The following is a 23,229-nucleotide window of genomic DNA, read 5'->3' on the forward strand; positions in this document are numbered from 1 at the left end:
AAGGAAAAGAAAAAGGACCTCTCAATTGGGCCAAACCACATTTTAAGGAGAAGGAAATCAGATTAAAAATATATAAATTCGAAGTAGCTTTCTAGCTGTGTACCCTTCTGTTAGTCTGAAGAGCAGATGCCCTAGATAGCCACTCCACCCGACCCCAGGACCCCGGAAGTAGGCCCTGACTCAGGCTTGGTCAGCTAAGTGCGAGGTGAGGCGTACAGGGTGGGGACAGTGAGGAAGGGCAATAATTTGCTTAAAATGCACATCAGAAGAAAGACGTAGGCCTGCTTCTGCGTCCTAAAGGCCCAGAGCTGCTAAAACTGTGTGTGGGAGGGAGCGCCCCGTGACCTCCTTCCCCGCAGATGGACTCACCGCAGCGTGACCGGCCCCAGGTGGCGCCCAGGCGCGCTGGGGATAGAGGCCCAGACTGCGCCTTCACCCTGCCTCGCAGATTGCGAGCGGGGACCTCTAGCTGGACCGCCCACCGACCTTCCTGGCCCCGAAGCCTCCGGGCAGGGTCTACTCGCCTCCACCACACTGCTCCTCGTGCTGTGCCCTCCCCTCCCTGGCACCCAGCCCGGATCCCGAGGCCTTCCCCGCCCCGCAGTCCCCGTTCCTCCCTTCCTGATTCAAGTACCTAGCAGCGGTGCAGAAAGCCTGTTTACCTCTGCAGCCCAGGGCGACTCGATCTGCGTAAAAAGCCCAAACGCCGGCGCCGACCAGTAGGGGGGGATTGTCCTATAGATTATTTCTCCTCCTGGGCTTTTTTTTTTTTTTTTTTTAAACGCAATGGCTCGGTTGGAGAGGGGGTGGGGTGGCGCGTTGCTGCTGTTTTTTAGAACACAGTATTTGAAAGAGAAACAAAAGCCGTTTCGGAGGTGGCAAGGCTGTTTTTACATATAAAAGTGCAGCGAATACCTCGGGGTCCCCAGCAATGATAAACTAAATGGTTGGCCTTTTTAGACAATTAGCAGTTAATCTGTTATCTGCGATCTGCAAACAAGTTTTGAGGCTCGAAGGACAATGGATTCCGGTTCTAGTCGTTAACGGTGTGGTCAGATCTGTGGGATACCTCCGAAGCTCCTAGTTTCTCCAAATGCGAATCCAGCTTCCGCAAACAAGGGTTTCTCGAGTTGGAGGACAGGGTTGAGCTACAGAAAATTCACTTGGGCAGCCGACTAGTCCCCGCATGCATCGCACCCCCCGGGGCCCGACCTTGTATGGTTCCTATTTTTTTCAAATTGGTTTTTACCCCACCCCCAGTTTCGCGAACCTCCTAATTTTGCACGTAGTAGGCCTCCAACAAATGTAGACTGAATGGCAGAAACTAAAGTGAGGCGCTCCGCCTGGAAGGCAGCCTGGTGAGCGACCTCGCCCTCGGAAACCCCATTCCTGTGCTCAGAGCCCCCAGGCCGCGACAGCCTGCGCACAGCGTCGCCCTGCGCGGGCCGGGGCGGGCGGGGGAGGCCGGGAGGCACGAAGCGCCTGGAGCCTGCACGATGATAAATATTGCGCAGACAGCCCATAAATAATTTGCATTATGTTCAGCTGACAACGCAGGGCGATTAATTTTAATAGCTACATATTTGCCTGGGCTGCTGCTTTCGTAGGCCCGGTAATGAAAGGCGAGAGGCCGCCCTGGCTCCGTGCTCGCGGTCCCGGAAGGCTGCCGGGAGGTGCGGGAGGGCGGGACGCGGCGTCTCCTCTAGGCAGCCCCCAGGGGAGCCCCAGCCCCTAGGCCCCTCTTTCGCCTTCCGCGCCAAATAAGGGTGGGGTGCGCCCGCAGTGCCGGAGCACCCCCGGGGCCTCGAGCAACAGGAGCCACCATAATGACACTGCATATTTGTCTGTAAGGGGAGAGCCACTTGTGGGCCAGGAGACCCTCCCTGAGGCAATACTCCCCCCCGCCCTGGGACCAAGTCCTAAGTGAACTCAGGAGAGGATTTCACGTTTCAGTTTGGTGCGGGGATGCTGGTGTCAGCTGCCGCCAACTCGCAGGTGGGCTCCTGCGCGACCGAGGCTTTTCCGCCCTCGGGACTCCGGCAAGGGGCCGAACAAAGCCCAGTTGCCCATGCATCCTGAGTTCTGCTGCCCCGCGCCCCGCGGGAGGTCCCCCCAAAATGCTTTCCGAGCTCCTTGATTAAAAGGACCGTACATATAAAGGACGGAAGAATGGGTTTGGAGGAGCTCTTAAAAAGAAGGGGCGGAGAGAGGAGCGCGGCGAGGAAGGGCACGGCGCGGTAGTCGCCGCGGTCCCGTGGTGGCCGGGTGCGCGCGTGTGCGTGTCTGTGTGTGCGTTGGGATGACAAAGCCCCGCCGCCGCCAGCAAGCTCCTGGCTGCTGGAGCACTGGAGGCGGAGGGGGATGGGGAAGAGGAGGAGGGGAGCCAGCGCTTGCATAGGTAGCGGGGAATCGAAGGTTCCCTGGAGAAAGAGTTCATTCATGAGCTGGAGGAGGCCTCCTGGCCGGTCCAGGTGGAGCCACCTGAAGCCAACACCTGTGTATTTTCTTTTTTGGAAAAGGCCGAGCGCATCGATTATTACTATATTTTAATTGCCTTTCGCAAAGGTCGTCTCTAATTATGGGTTAGGAGGAGTGTTGGCCAGGGGTGTGTAGCCTTTTAGAATGTGTGTGTGTGTGTGTGTGTGTGTGTGTGTGGCCGCTGAGACAATGCGCCCAGCTTTTATCGAAATGCCAATCCGAGGGTGTCCATGCGCGCCTGCGAGGCGGTCGCGACGTGCTGGGTCCACGCAGACAGACAAGGCTGCGTACACAATAAAAGCCGAGCAGGCGGTGAAGGGCCGCGCAGACCCACGGGTTTTCTTTTTAGAAACGGTGGTGCTAAGAGACTTGACAATAATAACACGCAGCAGGATCAAATCAGGGAGGGAATAAGCAAATGCATTTTCGTTTGTAGAACCGTAGACTGTTTAACCCATCCGATCCCCAAGAGCTTTTGGTGCCCATGTGGACTCAAACGTAGGAACAGGTGGGGGGGAGGGGGGGTGCGAGGGAGGGCTGAGCTCCGGACTCCCTGATGACATTCTGGGATAGCCACTTTATTTTAATATTAATTTCTTCCTTTAATTCAGCATGGTGGCGGCCCCCCCACCCGTAGCTCAGTTGGTTAAGCGCGATGCTCTTAACAACAAGGTTGCCGGTTCGATCCCCACATGGGCCACTGTGAGCTGCGCCCTCCACAACTAGATTGAAACAACTACTTGACTTGGAGCTGATGGGTCCTGGAAAAACACACTTAAAATAAAAAATAAAAATTTCTTTAAAAAGTTAAAAAAAAAGAATAATTCAGCATGGTTGTCAGTTACAGTGACGTAGAATCCTTGAGGAGGTCTGTTTTATGGGAAAGGATACCCCGGTGGTTGAAAAAGAAAATGTTGAGGGTTTTTAAATTTTTAAAGTCTGCATTTCCTTACTTTTCATCACTTGCGAAAACCCTTGAGGCAGAAAAAGCCTATTTTAACTTGGTCTGAGGAAGAAGAGCAGTCAGGAAGGTTGTTGGAGGGTCAGGGTTCTTGGGAGGATATTTTGGAGATGAGGGGGTGGAGATTAGTGAAGAGCTGTGGGTCAGGGGTGGGCAGCAGCCACTCTGAACTTGACTTTCTCAAAGGAGTCTGGCATCTCTTAGCCACCATGCTGTTTCTGGGTGTCCCACGTGGCAGAGCTAGGGGCTGAGGTCAGGAGCCTTGGAGAGTTGGAGGATTTTGTATTGGCTCTGCTTCCTGCCTGCCCCCCACACCTGGCCTCCTGGCCTCGCCAGCAGCCAGCTCTGACCCTAGGAAGGCAAAGCCAAATGACTGGTCCAACCCCCGAGAGACCGCCTGGCTTTCTCCTCCCCTGTAATCAAAACCAGATGCACTTAAGCGCCTTTCATCAGAGGAAGCCCAAAGCCCTTTAACAGGCTTCAATAAAAGCCTTGCTAGGGCCTACCAGCTTGCTCAGCGTTCTGCCCCTGTGCCCATTTCCCAGCTGAGGAAGCCTGGGGCTGCAGTCAGGCTCTCTCTCCTCCCCTGGGGCTCCAGAAACCAAGGACATCTACCAGACCAAGGCAGCCTTTCCAGGCAAGTAGGGTGCCAGGATCTCTGCCAGGTGTGTGGGTACAGACCCCATTGACAGGAAAAAAGAGAGGCATGGGAGGGAAGTCAGCTACTAGTGCCTAAGGAAGGACTAGTGGGGCTAAGTGAGTAGAGGTGAGGTGGGAGGGCAATGATGATCAAGATATTCTGAATGGTACTCAGAACCCCTTTCCTGCTGTATTGCCCTGTTTGTCTCCAACGTTAGCCTATGAACTCCCCAAGGGCAGACACTGTTTATAAGCCTGGCACAGGGCCTGCCACAAAATACATGATCAAATGTTTGGGAGATCACAGGTATGGTAGAAAGCTCTGGAGCAAGACACATTTGGGCTTAAGATGGGAACTCTGCCTCCAGTGGTTGTGTAAACTTTCTGAGCCTCAGTTTCCTTGTCTGTAAAATGGGCATGAGAAGGGGAAAGAGTAGATGAAGTCATTGCATGTACAGCACCAGGAAGGTCATAATCATATTTTAATAAATGTTATACCGTTGTCCTTGGAGGAACAAGGGAAGGTTTGGCCTGAAGTATAGGAAGAAAGGTTCATAGGAGGACCCAGCTGGAGACAGGTCTTACTGGCCTGGGATTTGGCTCAGAAGAGAGAATTGCTTCTAAGATGTGTGTTCCTGTTTTCCTGGAAATTGGAGCCACAGGACCCTGCTGTCTAGCGGATACAAGCATCCCTAGGTGGTGAGCTCGGGGAGCTGTGCCAGCCTTTAGACTCAGGCTCTGTGGAAGGGGCAGGTCCCAGGCCCTTAGCCCAGTTGGTGCTGGCTTTCTGTGGTAAGGGGGAGAACTCCCTTCAGCTTGACCTCTGTTCCTGTTTCCTGGCTATATCTTTGGCAAGTTCATCCCTTGGCATTTGATGGTACAGGGAGGGAGTGTTGCCTATTTCTCTTTGCTACTGGTCGCATTCTGGCCTGTTCAGTAGCTCCCCCCTTTTCCTCACCCACCTCCCCACACACACACAGTTTGGCCTATTTTTCTCCTGTTCCCTGGCTGCCTTGCTTTTTTGGATGGGGGCTAGGACCTGGGCTCCCCACATCCCCCTCCTCAGTCCTCCACATTCCAAATGTCTTGCAGCTCTTCCCCAGGTCACCCCAGATTTCAGCACCTCCCCAGGAGGACAGGCTGTGAGTTCAGGTCTGGGGTTGCCTGGGCAGCAAGGGCCTGTGCATGCTTCCTGCAGGGAAGGGAGGATGGAGGAAAGGGGGAAAGGAAAGGCCAACAGCTCTGCTGGGTGATTCTGTGTGTATGGCCTAGCAAGTGTGACTCCGAATATTGTGAATGAAAATGCGTATGTCTGGAGTGTGACACAAGTGGGGTAGTTGGGGTCCGGGAATGCAAAGATGTGGGGTTTGCGGGGAAATTGGGAAGAAAATGAAGTAAGCTGACAGTCCTTCCATATTCTATCTCTCCCCATCCCTGACATGAGAACCTTCAAAAAGCAGCAAGGAGGGCCGGCCCGGTGGCTCAGGTGGTTAGAACTCCATGCTCCTAACTCCGAAGGCTGCCAGTTCGATTCCCACATGGGCCAGTGGGCTCTCAACCACAAGGTTGCCAGTTCAATTCCTCCAGTCCTGCAAGGCAAGGGATGGTGGGCTCCGGCCCCTGCAACTAAAATTGAACACGGCACCTTGAGCTGAGCTGCCGCTGAGCTCCCGGATGGCTCAGTTGGTTGGAGCGCATCCTTTCAACCACAAGGTTGCGACTCCCGCAAGGGATGGTGGGCTATGCCCCCTGCAAGTAGCAACGGCAACTGGACCTGGAGCTGAGCTGCGCCCTCCACAACTACAACTGAAAGGACAACAACTTGACTTGGAAAAAAAAGTCCTGGAAGTACACACTGTTTACTTTTTTAATAAAGTAAAAAACAAATAAATAAAGTAAAAAAAAAAAGTATTAAAAAAAAAAAAGCAGCAAGGAAAATACAGGGAGAGAAGAGAATAGATGGGAGAGCCAAGCCAGCCCTCTGGAAATGCTTGGTTCCTTCCTTCTGCCCAGTGAACTGGCTCCTTTGTGCAGCCAGTGTAGATCAAGAGGGAACAACAAATAGGGTCCTTACAACCAGATCCTTCAGGGGAAATGTGAGCTCAGATTTGAGGAGGAGACAGGTCACTGTCCTACAGGGATTCCATAAAGAACAAGATGTTGTTATCAGAGGTGGAAGATTTGGGGAGTGATCAAAAATGTCCTGCCCACCATACTTTGGTTTTTAGTCCAGCTCACTTTCTTCCATGGATTTAGCAACATGTTATAAAACTGATCTCCCCTACTTACTATGACGAAAAGAAGGGTCATAGCATGTCAGCAGCAAGGGAGCTAGCTGGGAAACAATTGCATTCTGGTCGTGGATTCTGTGGGTCCGGAATTTTTGGTGGGAAGACTCGAGAGCTGGGGGCTGGAATCATCTGGAGGCGGCCTCACCCACAAGGCTAGCTGCCAGTTGGGACCTCAGCTGTGTCCCACAGCACAAACATGGGCCCTCCCTATGGCCTGGGCTTAAGGGCCCTAGGACTTGAAGTTACTGGCAGCTCAAGGCTTCAAAAACAAAGCATGGCAGCAAACAAGATGCAAGCTGTATCACCTCTTCTGACCCACCCTCAGAAGTCACACAGCAACTTTTGTTTGTGCTATATTCTACTGGTTACAGTGACTCACAAGTCCAGTCAGATTCAAGGGAAAGGGACATAGATCCTACCTCTCAATGGGAAGAGTGTCAAAGAACTTGTGGCCATTGGAGAAAAAAAGAAAAAGGGAGGGAGGGAGGGAAGGAGGGAGGGAGGGAGGGAGGCCGGCCATGCTAGGCACTCTTGAGAACTAAGCTTAATTAGCAGTGGCTCTAAACAGAATAGTCTGTTATAATAGGAGCTTGTACCCTCTAGAGGCTGCATAAATTATATGGGGGGGGGGGGGCGGGTAGAGAGCTAAAATTAGGCCAGGGTAAAAGAAATAGAGCCACAAAGCAAATATAGATTTTATGAAAAATAAAAGATATCAAAGGACAGCTCTTTCTGTGAACTTGTGAATTGTGGGAAGGACTGAGGAAGAATTGGGTGGTGAGATCGGATGGTTTTAGGCCCTTCAGCATTGAAAGGGAAAGCAGGTAGGGGACAGGATGTGCAATTTGGCTGCCACCATCCTTCGCCCATTTTGGGGAGAATCTGTGGTAACCCTTCATTACTCCAGGTAACATTATTTTCACTATTTGCTTACAAATCACTTTATTTCTACACACAGATATCTTTATGTGGTTCAAAGCTGGAAATGTAGTCAATGCATTTCCTAAGAAAGTGTGGAAAAAATAATACATTATTCTAATAATAATACTTAATGTATTATTAATGTTTGTCCTCTACCCCCAGGTGTGGTTTTAAATATCCAGCATGGATACTGTTGTGACTGAAAGGGGGCTGGGTACATCTCTGGGGCCCCAGGTTCCCATTATCCTTGTCTCTAACCCCTGAATGGAGAGTTTGACTTCTAATTTCATGCTAGGGGTTTTGCAGGCAACATAATTGTATTTGTCTCTGCCTTTGATCTGCTGTTTCATTGTGGCTTAACTAGGAGACATAGATAGAAACATGGTGGAAAAACATGATTCTGTTTTGCTTGAGAATCAGCAGTTATTCTTTTCTCTGGCTCCCTCAACATGACACACCTTCCCGAAATCTGAAATCTAATCATTTTTCCATTTCTGAAAATCCAAAAGGCATGTGCACCCTCTGGCCTGCTTTCCTTTTGGCTCATGAAGATTTCATTTTCAGCCAGGCTTTGGGGCATGAGGCTCATGTTTTAGATCTCAATGAAAATAGAAGTCCCAGAGTTAGTGGAAAGCTCCTGGGTGAACTCTGACCTACGTGCCCCTCTCCTGACCTCACCAGGACTTCCCAGGATGTGCCCGGTTCACTCCAGCCTCCCTTCAGGTGATTTGAGTCCGTAGGGCTGGGCTAACTGTTTCTATGCTGGAAACCAAAGAAACCCAGATTCAGCAGGAACCTTGTGGGTCACAACTAAGCAATGTTCATGGTGGCCTCTGAAAATAAGCTGGCTTCTTGGGCAGGACCAACGCATCAGGTTGTGCAGTTTGTGCACTGCACAAAGGTCCCCAGCCAAGACAGGGCGTGAGGGCTGGAATTACAGGCCCATGGGTACCTTTCTCCAATTCTCACAAAGTCACTGAGTAGGCTAGTGGAAGTTCTGTTCTTGGGGCAGAGGATAAACAGATTCTCTCTCTGATCAGAAAGAAAAGAGATGGTGACATAGGGTAGGATGGGGGTCAAAAGGGCATCTTGGGAGTAGAGTGGGCCAGCCTAAAGCTGCAGACCAAGCCAGTGTTGACCCAGCAGGTTGGAGCAATAGGCCCATTGACTCACTTTGTTTAGTCACCTTTCATCTGCAAGGTCCAGCATTCATAAATTAATGGGTCCCTCCTAGGCTTTATTTAGAGTTAAAAAAAAAAAAATGACTGGGATGTCACCCTACCTAAGTGTCTTATTTAGCCAGCAAGGTGGGATTTGGGCGGGGGTGGTGGGGAGGGGGGTGGTGGGGGAGGGATATGTTTTCTTTGGTTTTGAATGTGAAGCCTTTAGCCTTTTAAGGGATGTTGTTAACTGTAGGCCTTTCTGTGATGGATGTAAGGCTGTTGAGTGTAAGACCCTAACAGGTGGTGCAATAGAGTTTGACATCTTAACAAGTTACCTGTGAACTAAAATTCACACTAGCGTGTAATGGATGAAGAGAATTTGCATTTAAAAGTGGAGGATCATCCGGAAAAAGCAATTCCTAATCAAAATTAACTCCAAAGAGGGACTCTCCTGGTGTCAGCAACAGGCCGGTAGTGGAAGCCTTTGGGAGCCTTGTACATAAGCAGTGAAAAGCTTACTCTTGTTCACTCTATAGTGGGTGGTGTTGCTATTTGAAATTCCATTAATACTTGGAAAGGTATTTTCACGGTAAAGCCATAAATGGCATGTCTCCTGGGGAGGGCAAATTGAGATGATTTGCTCTTCCTGATAACCAGGAATGTACAGGCCAGGGGCCCCAAATCCATTTACCTCTCTGCCTGTTTCTTTCCACACTTTGGGTAATTTGAGTTGTGTATGTTGAAGGAAGATAGTTTCAAAGGACATCAGTTACATCATTGGGACTGTTTGGGAGTTCTCAGAGTTTTATTTTTCTAAGTCTTTGTGTGTTTAATTTAAAAAATTAATTTGTATTTCTCAGCAAAGGAATGTTTGCTCAAAGTTTATGAAGCCAAATAATATGTGAAGGCTTGGTGCAAAAAAGCAGTTCCCTGCCTGTTTCTTCTGGAAGATATAATTCTAAGTAATATGTAGATGTGGCCTTCTCTTAAATAATCCATGGTAACTATCATCTGTTGACTTCCTAGTATGGTAGAGGAGGATTCTCACTTTCTGCATCATACTTCCCCTCCCCCATTCTCACACCAGTGCTATATTGTAATTTGTTATTAAATTCATAGCCAGTGTTTACTTTGTGACCACATATGTATTGTTTATTGATGAGGCAAATGAGCTTCGGTGATTGCATTTCCTTTCTTGTACTGATTTTTTTCCCCTAGAGTTAATAATTGCCTCATTTTTTTATTTGCTTAAGTTTCTTTGACCTGTGACTAATTTCCCCACACTCTCCAACCTCTGTACAAATCATCTTGGGACAGTGTTCTTCTGCATGTTCACGTCTTGGAGAGCATTTGCGAGTAAGCTCTTTTTGGTTTTGTGTGTTTCTTTTTTTAATTCCCATTTTTCTTTAAGTCTAAAACATTTTTAGAAGTTTCTAATCTTACCTTTAGTTTTATTTTCTAAAACTCTTCTTTTTATGAAGTGTGGTGGGAGTTCTACTGATTTCAAATGGGGGTATTACGTGTTGATGGAAAATTGTATCTCTACCACCCTGCTAATGTCAGGAGCTGAGAAAGGAATCCACGTTTCTGATTCTTGGTATTTTGCTTAGTTTAAATAAACTTTCACCATTTTTCCTAAACATCAACCTTTCAGAAGTGATGACTGTTATTCCTTGGAATCCTGGAACTATCCAGTGTTAGTAAATTTCTATCCTCCCTTCTCCTCCCAGAACAGATTCTACATTTTTAGAAGTAAAGGTTATTTTTAAAATAATTAATTGGCCCTTCCCCAGGCCATGTACTGCAGGATTCATGCCCATAGTTTACATTCATTTCATGATGCTTTTTATTTTTGTTTAGTTAGTTATTTACAAGTCTGCCTTCCCAGCTAGACTGTACATTACTTGAGGGTCAGGGGTGTAGTTTTTTAAAATTCACTTTTGTACATTTGGATTCCCTTAGGATCTAACACAGTGCCTTGCCCTTAGCAAGCTCTCCAATAAACGCATGCCCAAAAATGGACGAATAGAGGAACGGTCTTCTTCAATCAAGATCCCTTAAAGAGAGGTAACTTTCAAATCCTCTCTTGCCCAGAGACTTAGAAACCGTTTGCATGGTGCGGGACTGAGCTGCAGGCCTCGCCCTACCCATGCTGCCTCCGCAGGTGGCAGTTGGGGACAGCTGCCCAAGTTCCGGGGTGCGTGGACAGGCCGCTGTGCACGGAGAGGTGATAACGTGTCGACCGGTGCAGGAGTCCGGGCACAAGAGGTCGTTTCTCGGGGTTGAAATCTGCTCTGGTGTTGCAGTAACGACAAGCCGCGCTTCAACTAGGAGTGGCCACCCGGGGCCGGGGTCCGCCGTGAGCCGCCTTGCGAGGGGGCTTCCGAGCGAGCGAACGCGGCTGCGGCTCTGCGGTCCCACCACCGGGGGCAGCACCGCCTGCGCCAAGATGGCGGCCGGCATGCAGCCGCGCCGACCGCCCGCTCCCGGGGGACAGGGAGGCGGCAGCTCCGGGGGGCCAGTGCACTCAGCTGTGTCCTCCACCGTGGGGGCAGGCCGCTCCTCCTTGGCCCACAGAGACCCCCGAGGACCTGATCCTATGTTTTCCCCAGACAAGCGACCTACCTGGATGGTCCCTAAAGGCATGTTTATCACCCAACTCCCCCAGACTCCTGTACGAGGAGGTAGGGACAGGCCTTGGCTGAGATAAAGACTGACAGCACACGGTGGACAAAGGACCAGCGGGTACCAACGGGGTGCAGGCCTCACCCCAAGCCGTTTCCTCCCTCCTTGGCAGCCTGGCAAGTAAGCTTTGAGATACTTTTGGGGCACAGTTCCACAACACCAGTGACCGCAGGTGGGGGATCATGCCCACTTAGGACACAGGGCTCAGAGCTCTTGAAATCAGGAATGTCTTGGAAAGTCTGGTACATCTGGTTGTGAAATCCATAACATTATCTAGTAAAGGCTATAGAATGTGTGCCGCCCATCACATTTGCTCTGACATCGGTATGCGCATTGTGTAGGCTGCTTTCCTCCTAGGACACTCCAAAACCTGAGGTCCAATTTACCAGAAATGGCATTGATGAATGCGGTGCATTCTGAGTGATCTCGCCTGGGGCTCTCAGGTTGGGAGGTCAGAAGGGGCCCCCTAGGGAGCAGCTGCTGCAGGTAGAATCACAATGGTGGGAAGAGAGAAGTACCCAGAAAAGCTTCCCATTGCCCTTTGTAAACTGCAGCTTACACTTCCCTTTGGTTCAAGGTTCCTTTCAAAGTTTGCATGTTGCTTATCATCTCAGCATGAGGCTGAATGTGAACTTTTTGGTTGTTTTGGTGAAATTAATTCTTTCTGCATAACGTTTGCACAGGCTTGTTATTCTTAGGGAAAACACTTCCTCCACCCTTCTAGGCAGCAGCCACGCCAGCCTTTCTTTCCTTCTGCTGCCCCTCTTTTAATTACCTCTCTGTTGCCCCAGTTTAGGCAGCCCCCGGTGCTTTATTCAAGTACAGCAATAAACCCAAGACTGGGCCTAATCCTCCCTGGTCCTGACCTTCTAGTGAGCCTGGAGCCTGGTGGGCCCTCCTGGCCCTCAACTGATTAGGGCCAAAAATGCTGCTTGTTCTGTTTATGTATTTTCTCCCCTCTGCACACTTGGTACTTTTCAGACAGACTGCTTCACCAAAAAAGAAATCGTATACAAGAAAAAGTTCAAAGCGGCCTTTTGGAGCCAGGCGTTCGCGAGGTGTGGTGGGGGGGCATCCTGCCACCCAGCCAACCATCTGATTTCTAAACCGTAGCCAGCGCCAACGGGTTACCGCTGACTTTACGCCCACCGAATTCCTCTAGTACCGCTAGGTCGGGTGGCCCATGTGTATCCACCTCCATCCAGCCCTGTTCAGCCCCCTTGCCCTTTCCGGGAGGCGTAGTAACCATAAACTGCACGACATGCGGCCGGCTAAGCTGGTTCGGTGAGGACTCCTAGGAGACCGCCGCCTTGAGCGGCAGGCCCCATCTGCAGTGCAGCTGAACAAGTTAAGCTGCCCCGACCGTGAGCGACCCGGGGTGAGGCCTGGACAAGAGAGAACCGGTGGGAGCTTGGGCAGCCTGGGCCTCAGGATCCCCCAGTTACAGAACTGGGTGGACCTGACTCCGAAGGGCTGCGTGGGAGGGCCGGAAAACCCGGGTCAGGGGCTGGGGAGGCGGCCTTGGAACTGGGTCCAGTGAGAGGCTAGAGCTGGGGACCTTGGAGACGCAGGCGAGATACGTCCTCAACGGTCCCCCGGGCGGGGAAGGCACTTCTATGCCGAAGTAGCAGCGAGGAGCTTCAGCAACCGGCCCTCAGGCTCCTGCGACCGAGATGTGCTCCACAATACAGGCGGGCAAGGGAGGCGCAGCTCTCCGCGCAGCCCCAGGTGCGCTAAGGTTACTCGCCACCTCCGGGACGCCCGCCCCCTCCGTGCCACCCCTGTCCTCTGCTCTCGGGCCACCGCCCTGAGACCGCCAGGCTCTGCCGCGAGCGACTCCGCCTCGGCCTCACAAAGGCCGCGTGCGACTGGGGCAGTTGAGAAGCGGCCACCACTCTCAGATCTTTAATTACGGCCCTACCCTTCCCCCCACCCCATCATCGGCTTCCAGCCCTTTAATCAATTTCACGATATTAAATATTAATTTCCCGCCAGCCAGGCTTTCTTGGAGGAGGGGGGATGCAGGCAGGGTAGCTCTGAAGAAGGGACGGCTTTGTGGGGCGTGACCGCGTAGTAGGGTGCGGAGGACGCGCGGGCTCCTTAGTGACCTGCGCGGGGAACTCGGAGCCACCGGGTCTGCGCTCTGCGACTGGGGAACTTGGAGAGTTATGAACGTCAGGGTGCAGGCCTCCGGGGGGGAGGTGGCAGCGAGGTGCGCGGAGAGTCCCAGTACACTGGGCGACCGCCTTCCGCTCCAGGCCGCCCCCCCCCGCCGGCCCCCAGCCCCGAGTCAGCCTCACGCGGGCCCGCGGCGCGCAGCGATGATGGATCGCGCCTGGCGGGGGTGATTTGGTGTTGATCGCACATTATCACTGGCAGGTTGGACTGGTTGCTGATGGACGACTTCTAGCGGCGGCAGCAGCAGCGTCTTCAGACACCACGCGGGGACTCGCTTGCTCTGCAAGGGTCTCTCTCCCCCCGCCCAACCACCTCCTGCCCCACTTCCCGGAGTCAGGAGGACCTGAGAGTCCGAGCGGGATCTTGCCGCACCCAAGGCCGCCCGCCCCCGTCCGGGTCCCATTGTGGGCCGTGGGCCGGGCGAGGAGGGGAGCCAGGACGCCTCTCCCACTTCCTCCCATTCCTTTTTCCCTTGCCGCCTGCTCCCCCCGCTTCCTTCCTTCTTCCCCATCGAAACCGGGAGGGCCTGGGTCACTTGCCGGGTGGTTTCCCCGCCGCCGAGGTGGTGGGGGGGGGGCGAGCTCTCCCGCCCGGCGGCCCCAGGCCCTCTCCCAGGGCTCGCAGCACCGCGGCGCTGCGGCGCGCCCCTCCTCGCCTCTTTTTCTAAAGTGCCTGCAGATACAAAAGCAGTTTCGTAATGCCTTCCGTCTGGGAGAGCCGGAGGACCTTGGCTGACCTTTCGGAAACTGATTGCAACTGCCTGTTAACAGCCCTTACTGACCGCACCGAGCGGAGCGGAGGACAATCATTTAAGTGACAGACGGCGAGGTGGCCTCAGCTCAGTCGAGCGGCCTGGTTAAGCCCGCCCCGCCCCTCCCCCCGAACCCCCCCCTTCAGCTTCGGGCGCACTGCGGGCTGTGGCGGGCGCTCCAGCGGGCGGGGAGGGCTCGCCACGCGCGTGTGTGCCCGCGATTACCGGCCTACGGGTTAACCCTTAGCCGAGCGGTCGGCCCCTTTGAGTCCGGACGCTGCCGGCTTAATCTGCCATCTGTAAAAAAGGAATAAAAGGTCCGCCTCCGCCGACTTTCCCTAATGGGTAAACTGTCCCCTCTCTGCGTGACCGGGGCTGCGCCCTTGCTGCTGCCGGGGAAATATCCCGAACCTCGGCTCTTCCGGCATGTCCCGGCCCCCTTCCTTTCCCGCACAGACACCGACATAGGGAACAGCACGCGGACAACGCGAGGGGTCCAAAGGCTCCGGAAGACTAGCGGTGCAGTGGATGTGGGTGTTCCGGGTGTTTTCTGTTTTGGAAACTGGAGGGAGGTGGGGGGTGGGCCCGCAAGGAGAAGGCGAAGTGGGGGAGGGGAGGCTGGTGACAGGGCACCTCGGGCTGCGCTCGTTCCCTCTCTCGGGAGAGATCGCCAGCTGCTCTCCAACAGGCAGCGCCCTGAAATCTATTTAAAGAGAGGGAAAGGGGAGGAGAACAAAGGGGGAGGAGGGGGGCGGCGAGTGGAGCCTGGGCGAGAGCGAGCGAGCAGGGAGGATCCGCCGCTCCGCGGGCACATCAAGCGCTCACATCTGTACACTCCGCGATCGATGGGGAGAATGGATAATATTTGTCAGCTGCAGACCTTTCTCTTCCCGGTTCCAGAGGAGGGGAGGGGGCGAGCAAGGGGGAGGGGCGGGCAGACCAAGCGAGAGAGTCCGCCTCAAGGACAGCGCGCTTCCCGCTGCAGCCACACGGAAACCCAGAGCCATGAAAGCCTGGGGATTTTTCTCTTATTATCATTATTAATTATTTTTTATTATTCCACGGCAGCCAGCGAACGCTCGGCTGTGCCCCTCCCCCGCTCACCCGCCGCCTGTCTTTGTTGATTCTCAGCTGCGAGCGCGGCGTGCCCGAGCCGCCACCGCCGCGGCTGCCACCACCGCCGAACACGATCTGCTCTTGAGCCCTCGGCCGCAGCTGCGGCCCAGGAAGCCGGGGCAGCGTTCCCGCCCCCCGCCCCCCACGGCGCGGCAGCTCCCGCACCCCCGCCCCGCTGCCGGCCACGAGGCTAGACCAGGCGCTTCGCCGCTTCTCGCCGCGGTCCCGCGTCCCCAATGCCAAGCGGAGGCGCTGGCTGCTGTCGCCCCGAGCCTCGGGCCGCGCGGGGGCCTTCGCCCCCCTCCCCAACCCGGCGGCTGCACTCTGATGCCGCCGTCCCCACACATGGTCTTCATTTCGCACACTAGCGGCGTGCTTCCTCTCGGCTCCTCTCCTCGGGGCTTTTCGGAGCGAGGAGGGAGGTTTAGAGGAAGTTAGAAACCCAGCGAGCCCAGGGGGAAGGGGGAAAACCCTCGCTCTCGGTCTGAGCTTCCGAGGCAGAGGGGAGCGCCCCGCGGGGGTGGGGCAGAGCCCCTTCCTTAGGTGCTGAAAGGGCGAATGAGGGGTGGCGGCCGGGGGAGGACAGGGAGCTGGAAAGCAAGCGAGCTCCAGGTTTGCCTTCGCTCGCCCCCTTGCCCGCTCCTACCAGCCTGGGTAGAACTGACTCGTCCCCTCAGAAAGGCACAGCCGGCCTGGGAGCTGAACGGATTAGCGGTCATCAAATGAGACCAGACACTTAAAGACTGCCCCCCACTTTCCGCGCGGGGGAGCTCCCTGGGCCTTTGCCCCCTTTCTCCTCCAAGGTTGAACGCCCCGAGCCTACGCCCCACAGGCCCGGGGTTCAGGCCCACTCTGAGGGTGGGGTGGGGGTGCAGAAAGTTCTAGTCTGGGTTTACTTGTGGCTTCGCGCCCCCACCCCACCCGCCCTGCGATTCCCGGCCAGCTTGCGGCGGCGTCCCCGACTGCTCCGCGGTCCTGGGCAGGGCAGGAAGCTGGCACGGCCGCTGGCTGGGCCGGCGCCACTTGGCTGGGCCGGCTGCTCGCTGGAACTCGCGCGGCACCTTCGCGCCGAGTCGGGTTCCCGGGTCTCCCGCCGGGTCACCCTGAGCGGCTTTCTACCCCACTCCGTTTGTCGTCCCCTGTCCGGAGTCTGCCTGCCTTCACCCGCCCTCTCAGCTTTTCCCCTCCTCAGTCTGTCTCGGGAGCCCCGTAGCGCAGTCAACCGCCCTTCCCGAGATTCAAAAAGAAGTTTTGTGTTTCCCCGGGGGCAGCAGCCTAATGCTTCCCTTGTTTTCCGGAACAAAGCAGACATTCAGTGGGGAGGGGGCAGGCGCTTACTCCTTCCCCTCCCCGCAGCACCCCGCACCCCTGCAGGTTCAGAACGCTCGCTCCCGGGCCCCGGTGGCCTGGGGGTGGGGTGGGGGCTTTCTTTCCACAGATTCAGCTACAAAAGCCTCGCCCTCCGCGCCCTCCTCCCCCCCCCCCCCAGCCTCAGCTGGGAGCAGGAGAGAAGGCGACAGGGTGTTTGGGTGAGGTTCCCAGCCCGAGCGGGGAGGGCGCGCACGCAGCTGTTTACGGTGTGCCTGTGCTGCTGGGAGCTCACCCGCCGCCGCCAGACTGCGTGGGGCACCCGCGCGCTGCCAGCTCGGAGGAGGCGTGCAGTGGCGAGCACTCCGCCGGAGGCCTCCGCAGCCCTGGGGTCGGGGCGCGCAGGGAAGCTCTAGGTCTCCAATCGCACGTTCCTCCTCTAGCCCACAGACCGTCCCCCCGACCCCCCCATCAATGGCCTGGATCGTGTAGTATATCAAAGGCACTGGGGGGAAGAGGGGCGGAGCTCACAAGGGGCTCTCAGAGCAGACGTTGCGCTAAGGTTCTGAACAGTCCTTCCTCTCCCAGGGGTAAATTCTCTGGCCGGGGTGAGCAAAGCACTCCACTCTTGCGACTCGGATTTGCTTCGCCCACCAGATCGCGCCCCACCTGCCCCTGCCTACCCTGCCGGATGGGCTTCCCCTCGCCCCACCCCCAGGGTCCGCTGCACTAGCTATGCCCACGCGCGCCAGGCCTTCTTGTCCGCGCAGCTCTGCCTTAGATCCCGCTCCAACTCTTCCCCTCTCCCGAGCCTGTGGCCGGCCCCCGGCGCCTCCAGCGCGGCCTGAAACTTGATCCGGTGTCGGAAGGACAGTGTGTAAACACCAGGCGCGCTCCGAGAGCCCGCGGGAGGGGCCGGGCGAGGGCCGCCCCGGCAGATCCGAGGCCCCGCGCCCCCTCCCGCCTGCTCGCCCGGGGCACGATCGGCAGGGCCGCCGCCTTGCTCTCTGCTTTCCCAGTTGGCTCAGCTAATTGGAGCCGCCGCCGCTACCATCGCGGCGGCCTCTTGTTGAATTTTCTAGATCGCAACCGTTCAGTCGTGGCTGCCTGCGGCTCCCCTCCCCCTCCCACAGCTGTTAACTCGACCAGCAACTTGTTGGTAGTGGAGACCGTCCGTCCGCTGACCCTGGCCTCAGGTTCAGTGTTCATCCCAGCAGTTCGGGGTTGTTTTTCGGTTTGGGGGGGTGTGCTTGGGACAGAAGGTAGCGTCTTATCGGAACTGTGAGGTTTCGCGCCAGAATCTGAGGCTCCTTGTGGTGAATACTATCTAGGGGATCTCTCTACAGAAAGCCATCGTCCTCGCTGCCTTGCACCAGGAGGTAGCGACAGTCCTGGAGAGGCTTCAGGAACAACTCCACTAGCAACTTCAGTTCCTTCCAGGAAAACCTTATTGAAGGTTGGGGTGGTGGGAGGGGAGAGGATACCTCCTCTCTCCTGCTCTGTCCCCATTCCCTCTTGGTATTTGGGATTTGATGTGTAGGTCTTTCATATAGCAGCACTCTACTACACCTTGGGACTAGCCACCCAAATGGGACAAGGCCACTTTCCCTGTAGGTTTGAAGTACCAGGTGGGCCTAGGGGGGATGGTTGTGTAGGCCTCAGTGGTTTCTGGAGGTTCACCTCCTCCAGGCTGGGTCAGCCCTAAGCTTGTTGTGCCAGGAGGCCCTTCTGGGCCTTGGGTCCCCCCAGCTGAGCCTCTCTTCTCTCTTGGCCAGTCATCTCATACCCTAGTCACATGTCCTGGCTAGGTGCAAACTGTCAGGCCTGCATGGGTCTGTAAGAGGCCCAGAGCCTGGCCCCATGGCCAAGGTAGAAGAAGTAAGGCGGTTTGGTAGTGCTGAAGGACTCAAGAAGACGTTGCTGATGCTGCTGGAGCAGTTGCTCTGTATCCAACATCCACCTTAGAACATCTTTTCCTCTGAGAACTTTTGCTAGTGGGTTTCACAGGCCTAGGGCCCAATGTTATAAAAGTGGCTGCACCCTCAGCCTAGAAACGCATAAATACACACAGGCAAACTCCCAGAGGGCTGGGGCTTGGAACCACCACCCAGAGGATCTGTAGCAGCCAGAGTGTCAGCTTTTCCTGTTAGGGTTCTAAGAAAGGTGACTTTTCCCTCCCTTTGATGGTTAGGGAACGAAAATGCAAGGCCACTGGCTTATTAACTGTCATTTTCCAACACCTCTTTCATTCTCTTCTTTTGCCCAAATTGCCACTTTGGGGTTTTCCTGAGGTGTTCTCTCGATCTATTTATAACCAGAGCAAAATTTCCAACTCAATCCATATTGAGTTAAGCTGTGATAAAAAGGGAATCTGTAAAATTAATATTCTAACTTGGTATCTAGAATGGTACTTCTGTAGGTCAAGTTCACCTAGTTCTTTGGCATCTAAAAGCCTCCAGGCCCATTCAATCAGATAACCTAAGAGTGTCTTTTCTCTTTCTATAGTGGAAAAAAAGAATCTTCTCAAAGATGTTTATTTTCCTTCACCCCTACCTGACCAGTCTGTGAGAACCTTGTTTATGTGTAGGGTAAAGTGTATTGATAAAGAAGAGAGTAATTTGTGTTCCTCCTCAGGCCTGAAAGATAATTGTGTACAGGGAGCTTGCTCTTCTCCTGGCTCTTTAAACAGACAATCTGGATTCTCATTCTGGAGCAGAAGTGCTTCGATGTCCCAGCCTCCTTCTTACAGTAGTTGTTCCCTTCCCTCTATCAGTGCGCACCCATCACCAGGCCCGTGGGCAGGTCATTTGGCCTGAGGGTTTGTCCTGAATGCTCGTGGTGCCTCAGAAGACCCTGTATCTCTGAGCCTGGTATCAGGCATTCACATTTTACTGTGCAAAGAATATTATGAGCCATTGGAATTCTTGTTCCATCTCCTTGAAAGCTTATGCCAAGAGCTCCCCATGGGGCCTATGGTGATGGATGTCTTGAGGCCCGGGGAAGGAGCCATCACGGTGGGAAGAGTTGGGTGCTCGCCTGTAGGACCCAGACCTGAACCAAACCAAAGTATAAACTGCAACAACAAAAAAAGGCAGCTCCATCCACCTGGTAGCTTGTTCCGGACATAAATCCTACCCACCCCCCAACTAGTAAAGCCTGGGGGCATATCATTGCTTTGGCCTCCCTTTAGCTGGGCTTAGGAATGGTGCAGTTAAGCATATCAGGAAGCTGAGAGGCATCCACTACTCCTCACTTCCCCTGGTGCTGGGCTCAGCTTAGCTGAACTTGCCATCCCTGTCTTTTTAGAGGAGCTGGTTGTGTTCCCGAAGCAGGATCGCACTGTGCTGCCTCCCCAGGGGTCCTCAGCTATTGATTTTTAATATCCGTATTCAATATTGTGTATTAAATATTGAATCCATGCACGAGAGGATGTGATGCAAATCACCAGCCGTGCCTGAGACTTTAATAGTTGTTTTATTGCCCGGAAACCACAGTTGGACGCAAGGCATCCTGCAGCCGAGGCTGGGGGCGGGGATGACAGGCAGAGAGGAGAGCTGAACAGACAAGCAGAGCGGGGCCTCCCAAAGATACAAGACCTCTGGAATAGCCGTTGCAGAAGGCACAGCCAGGCACTGACAACTCACCCCTGGGCTGGCGGCACAGTGTTCCCGGGCTGCTATGGAAAGTGCAGGGGCTGTTGTGTGAGACCTGGATAAAGGAAGAGGTGTGGGGCTGTGTCCTTCCTTCCTGAACTTCCCTAACTGGACTGTTCATTCCTATCCGGCCATCCCGTTCCCCTCCACACAGATCTGCGGGGGTCGGGGGAGTGGGGAGCGGGGGGGGGGGGGGGGGACGCGCACGCGCGCGCGCACGCACTATTGAACAGGAAAGTGAACTTGGGGGCAGGAAACCCCAGGCCTCAGGCCTCCTCCACCACTCTTAGCTCTACCACTTTGGTACAGACCTCTCTCAACCTCTCTGGGCCCCATTTCCCTCCTCTGCCAATGGGGGTAATGCTATCTGCCCTACCTCCCTCACAGCCCGGTGGTGAGGCTGGTGCAAATGAGATAATGTTCAGGGGAAAGGCTTTTGTAAACTGTCAGGCCCCAAATAGGCAAGCTGAGGGATTAGTGTTGGCTTTCTCTTTATACTTTCCCTCTCCAGCGGGCTGTCTCCGGCTGGCCTCTTTCTCAGGCATTATGAGCCCCCCCCCCCCCCGCTCCGCCTCCATTACAGGCCCTATCCTCTCCCTTGGCCACCTCCACTCGGTCTTCCAGGCTCCCAGCTCAGCCGGGACTCCGCACTCAAGCTAGGCAGTCAGGTTTCGAGGACGCCCAGCAGGGAGACAGGAAGGGCGAGAACGAGTGTGAGTGTGTGTGCGCGCGCGCGCGCGCGCTCGCGGTGGGGATGGGTGCAGCGAGTGTGCGCAAAGCCAAGAGCCGCGGGAAAGCTCTCGGCTTCATTCCAGGGAAGAGAGGCGCGCTCCACGGTGGCTGCCCGGGGCTGCGGAGCCCGGAGGGTGGGGGGTGGGGGAAAAACAGTGAGAGGGGGGCGCTACTGCTGGGCCCAGTGTGCGGGCGGTGGGAAGCAGCGACGGAGAACCTGAGACTGGGGGGTCTCTTCCCACATTGCACTGTTCCTCCTTGCGGGAAGTCCAGTCTCGATTCCCGATTGTTGGAAAGTCAGGGCGTGGGCTGTGCCGTAAGCGTCTCGCGGTCGGGAAGCTCAAATGTTAATTCGGTGGAGGGTGGCGGCCCTCCAACTCTTCCAAGTCAGATAAACAGTTGCCCGAGGCTCCCCAGATCGGAGACACGAGCTCTCCGAGGGCCGTGCACCTCTAACCCACTACCTTTGTCCAGGGCTCAGGGAGGGGTGGAGACCAGAGGGATCCCTATTGGTTAAGACCACCCCAGGGACCCCGCCATCTGCTGGGGGAGACCCAAACTGACTCGTCAAGCCGGCCGAGGCCCAACAGAGACCAGCTTTGGCAGTAGGCCCCCCCTGGAATCCGCGTCGTTGTCCCTGGGGGCCCGAACCGGGGTATGCCGGGCAGGGCCTATCTGCACACGCTTCCGCGTCGGGGCCCGGGCGTCTGCTGCTGCCTGCCTTTCTGGGTCTGCCGCGGAGCCTCCCCGTCTCTTTCCTCCCGCTTTGTCTCGCTGCCAGTTTCTCGAGAGCCTGCCCTCACCAGTCTCCTGGGTTGGCGGGTCGCGCTCTGCCTCTCCGAGAGCGTCGCGGCTTTTACGCTGCCACGCTATTTGCGCACGTGCGGCCGCCTTCCCTCCACCTAGGCTTCGCCTGGCCTGTTCCCGCCGGCGATTTAGCACTGCCTTAGGATCAATACGGGTACCCACCCCTCCTGACCCCCGCTCTAGGCTGATGCATGGGGGGGGGGCTCGATGACCTCCGAGGCTGAAACGTCTCTCAGGTTGTGGTTTAGCAAACCCAGCAGGGCTCTGAGCATCCCTCGCTGCGTTTACCCTTGCTCCCAGCCCTAGGCAGCAGCTGGGGTGGGGTGGGGAGTTGCTTTATGAGACCTACTTTGCAGAGGTGAAGGGCAACACTTCTGTGGCCAACCTCGCGCCGCCTGTGGCGTTCTCTGAACTCTACAGACTGTAATCCGCCGAGAATTTGAGTACATGGTTCTGCCGCTGCCCCAAAAGTTGGCCAGACGTGTGGGTCAGGGGTGTGTATGTGTGTGTGTGTGTGTGTGCCCGGAGTGCATGTGCCGATTGCAGGGACTCTCAGTGGATGAGCCGCTACAAAGGGGGAGTAGGGGGCGCCGGGCTCAGGTGCTCGGGTTTGGGGCCAGCCAGGGGCCTGCGTACACTCTACGTATCCGGGTATTCCGAGCCTGCCCTCTCTCTCTGGGCCGGCATAAGGCCGGCCTTTGAGGTGGAAACCCTGTCTAACTCCTTGAAAGTAAACTTGTCGCGGGGGGAGCGCAGGAAGGAGGGGACTGGCTGGGGTGTCTGCGTCGGGAAGGCTTGTGTCAAGTTTCTGCCCCTGACACTCGGTGGCAAGGTGCCAAGGCCCTGGGAACGGCGGTGGGGGACAGGGCGGCGGGAGTCGGGGTGAGAGTGACCGCGCAGCGGGGCCGGACTAGCGAACCCCGAGGCGCACGGCGCGCGCTCTGGCCGTAGGCGGACGGGGGGCGGGGGCGGCGGGCGGGGAGGGGGCGCAGGGAGAGCCGCCGGAGCCGAAAGGAGCGCAGGCATCTTCCGCAATCCATTCATGCACTGGAGCGCGTGCAGAGCTGCTGATCGCTGCCATTGTTACTCGCGGGCGGTGTGGGAGCCGAGCCTCCACTCTGGCGAGAGATAAATGGCCTCTGACAGCCCCTCCTCGCCAAGAGAGCTCCTTGGATTTCACCGCGCCGCGGCTCTCAGGTCTGTGCCTTGCTCGCTTCCCGGTGAGAACCTTTAAATCAGCCTCCCAGCCCTCCCTCCTCCCGGACGCTGCCCCCCCACCCTCACCCCCCTCCTGCTCAGGCCCCGACAGGGCCCCTGGCGTGCCGCGCGCAGTCTCCGGCCTCCTCTCCACCCGGAGGGGACAAGGTGGGGAGCGCCAGGGGCAGCGGGGGGAGGCGGCTGGCGCCCCCCGCCCCGGTTCCTCACCTCCTCGGGAGAGGAGCCCCGCGCCCCGCCTCCGCGCCCACAAAATGGATCAGGCTACCGTGCGGAGAGCGGGCTGTAAATATTTAAAAAGTCTCTCGCGCGCCGGCGGTAATGGCTTTCG

At 55.6% G+C, this 23,229-nt stretch overlaps 1 protein-coding gene across 5 annotated transcripts in view; it reads left to right on the forward strand.

Moving 5' to 3' along the window:
• Positions 1-23,229, forward strand: part of BCOR (BCL6 corepressor) — a 113,865-nt gene that overhangs the window by 6,616 nt on the left and 84,020 nt on the right. Inside the window, exon 1 of one of the 5 annotated variants that reach the window (XM_033106737.1) lies at positions 22,730-22,880. The exons of 3 other annotated variants lie outside the window; for them this stretch is intronic. The gene's annotated coding sequence lies outside the window, so the exon portion shown is untranslated. Of the gene's footprint in view, positions 1-22,729; positions 22,904-23,229 lie in introns of those variants that run through there. One more of the 5 variants, XM_033106752.1, reaches the window with a different exon arrangement.

The sequence above is a fragment of the Rhinolophus ferrumequinum genome, chromosome X, assembly GCF_004115265.2.
Source record: "Rhinolophus ferrumequinum isolate MPI-CBG mRhiFer1 chromosome X, mRhiFer1_v1.p, whole genome shotgun sequence".
NCBI lineage: Eukaryota > Metazoa > Chordata > Mammalia > Chiroptera > Rhinolophidae > Rhinolophus > Rhinolophus ferrumequinum.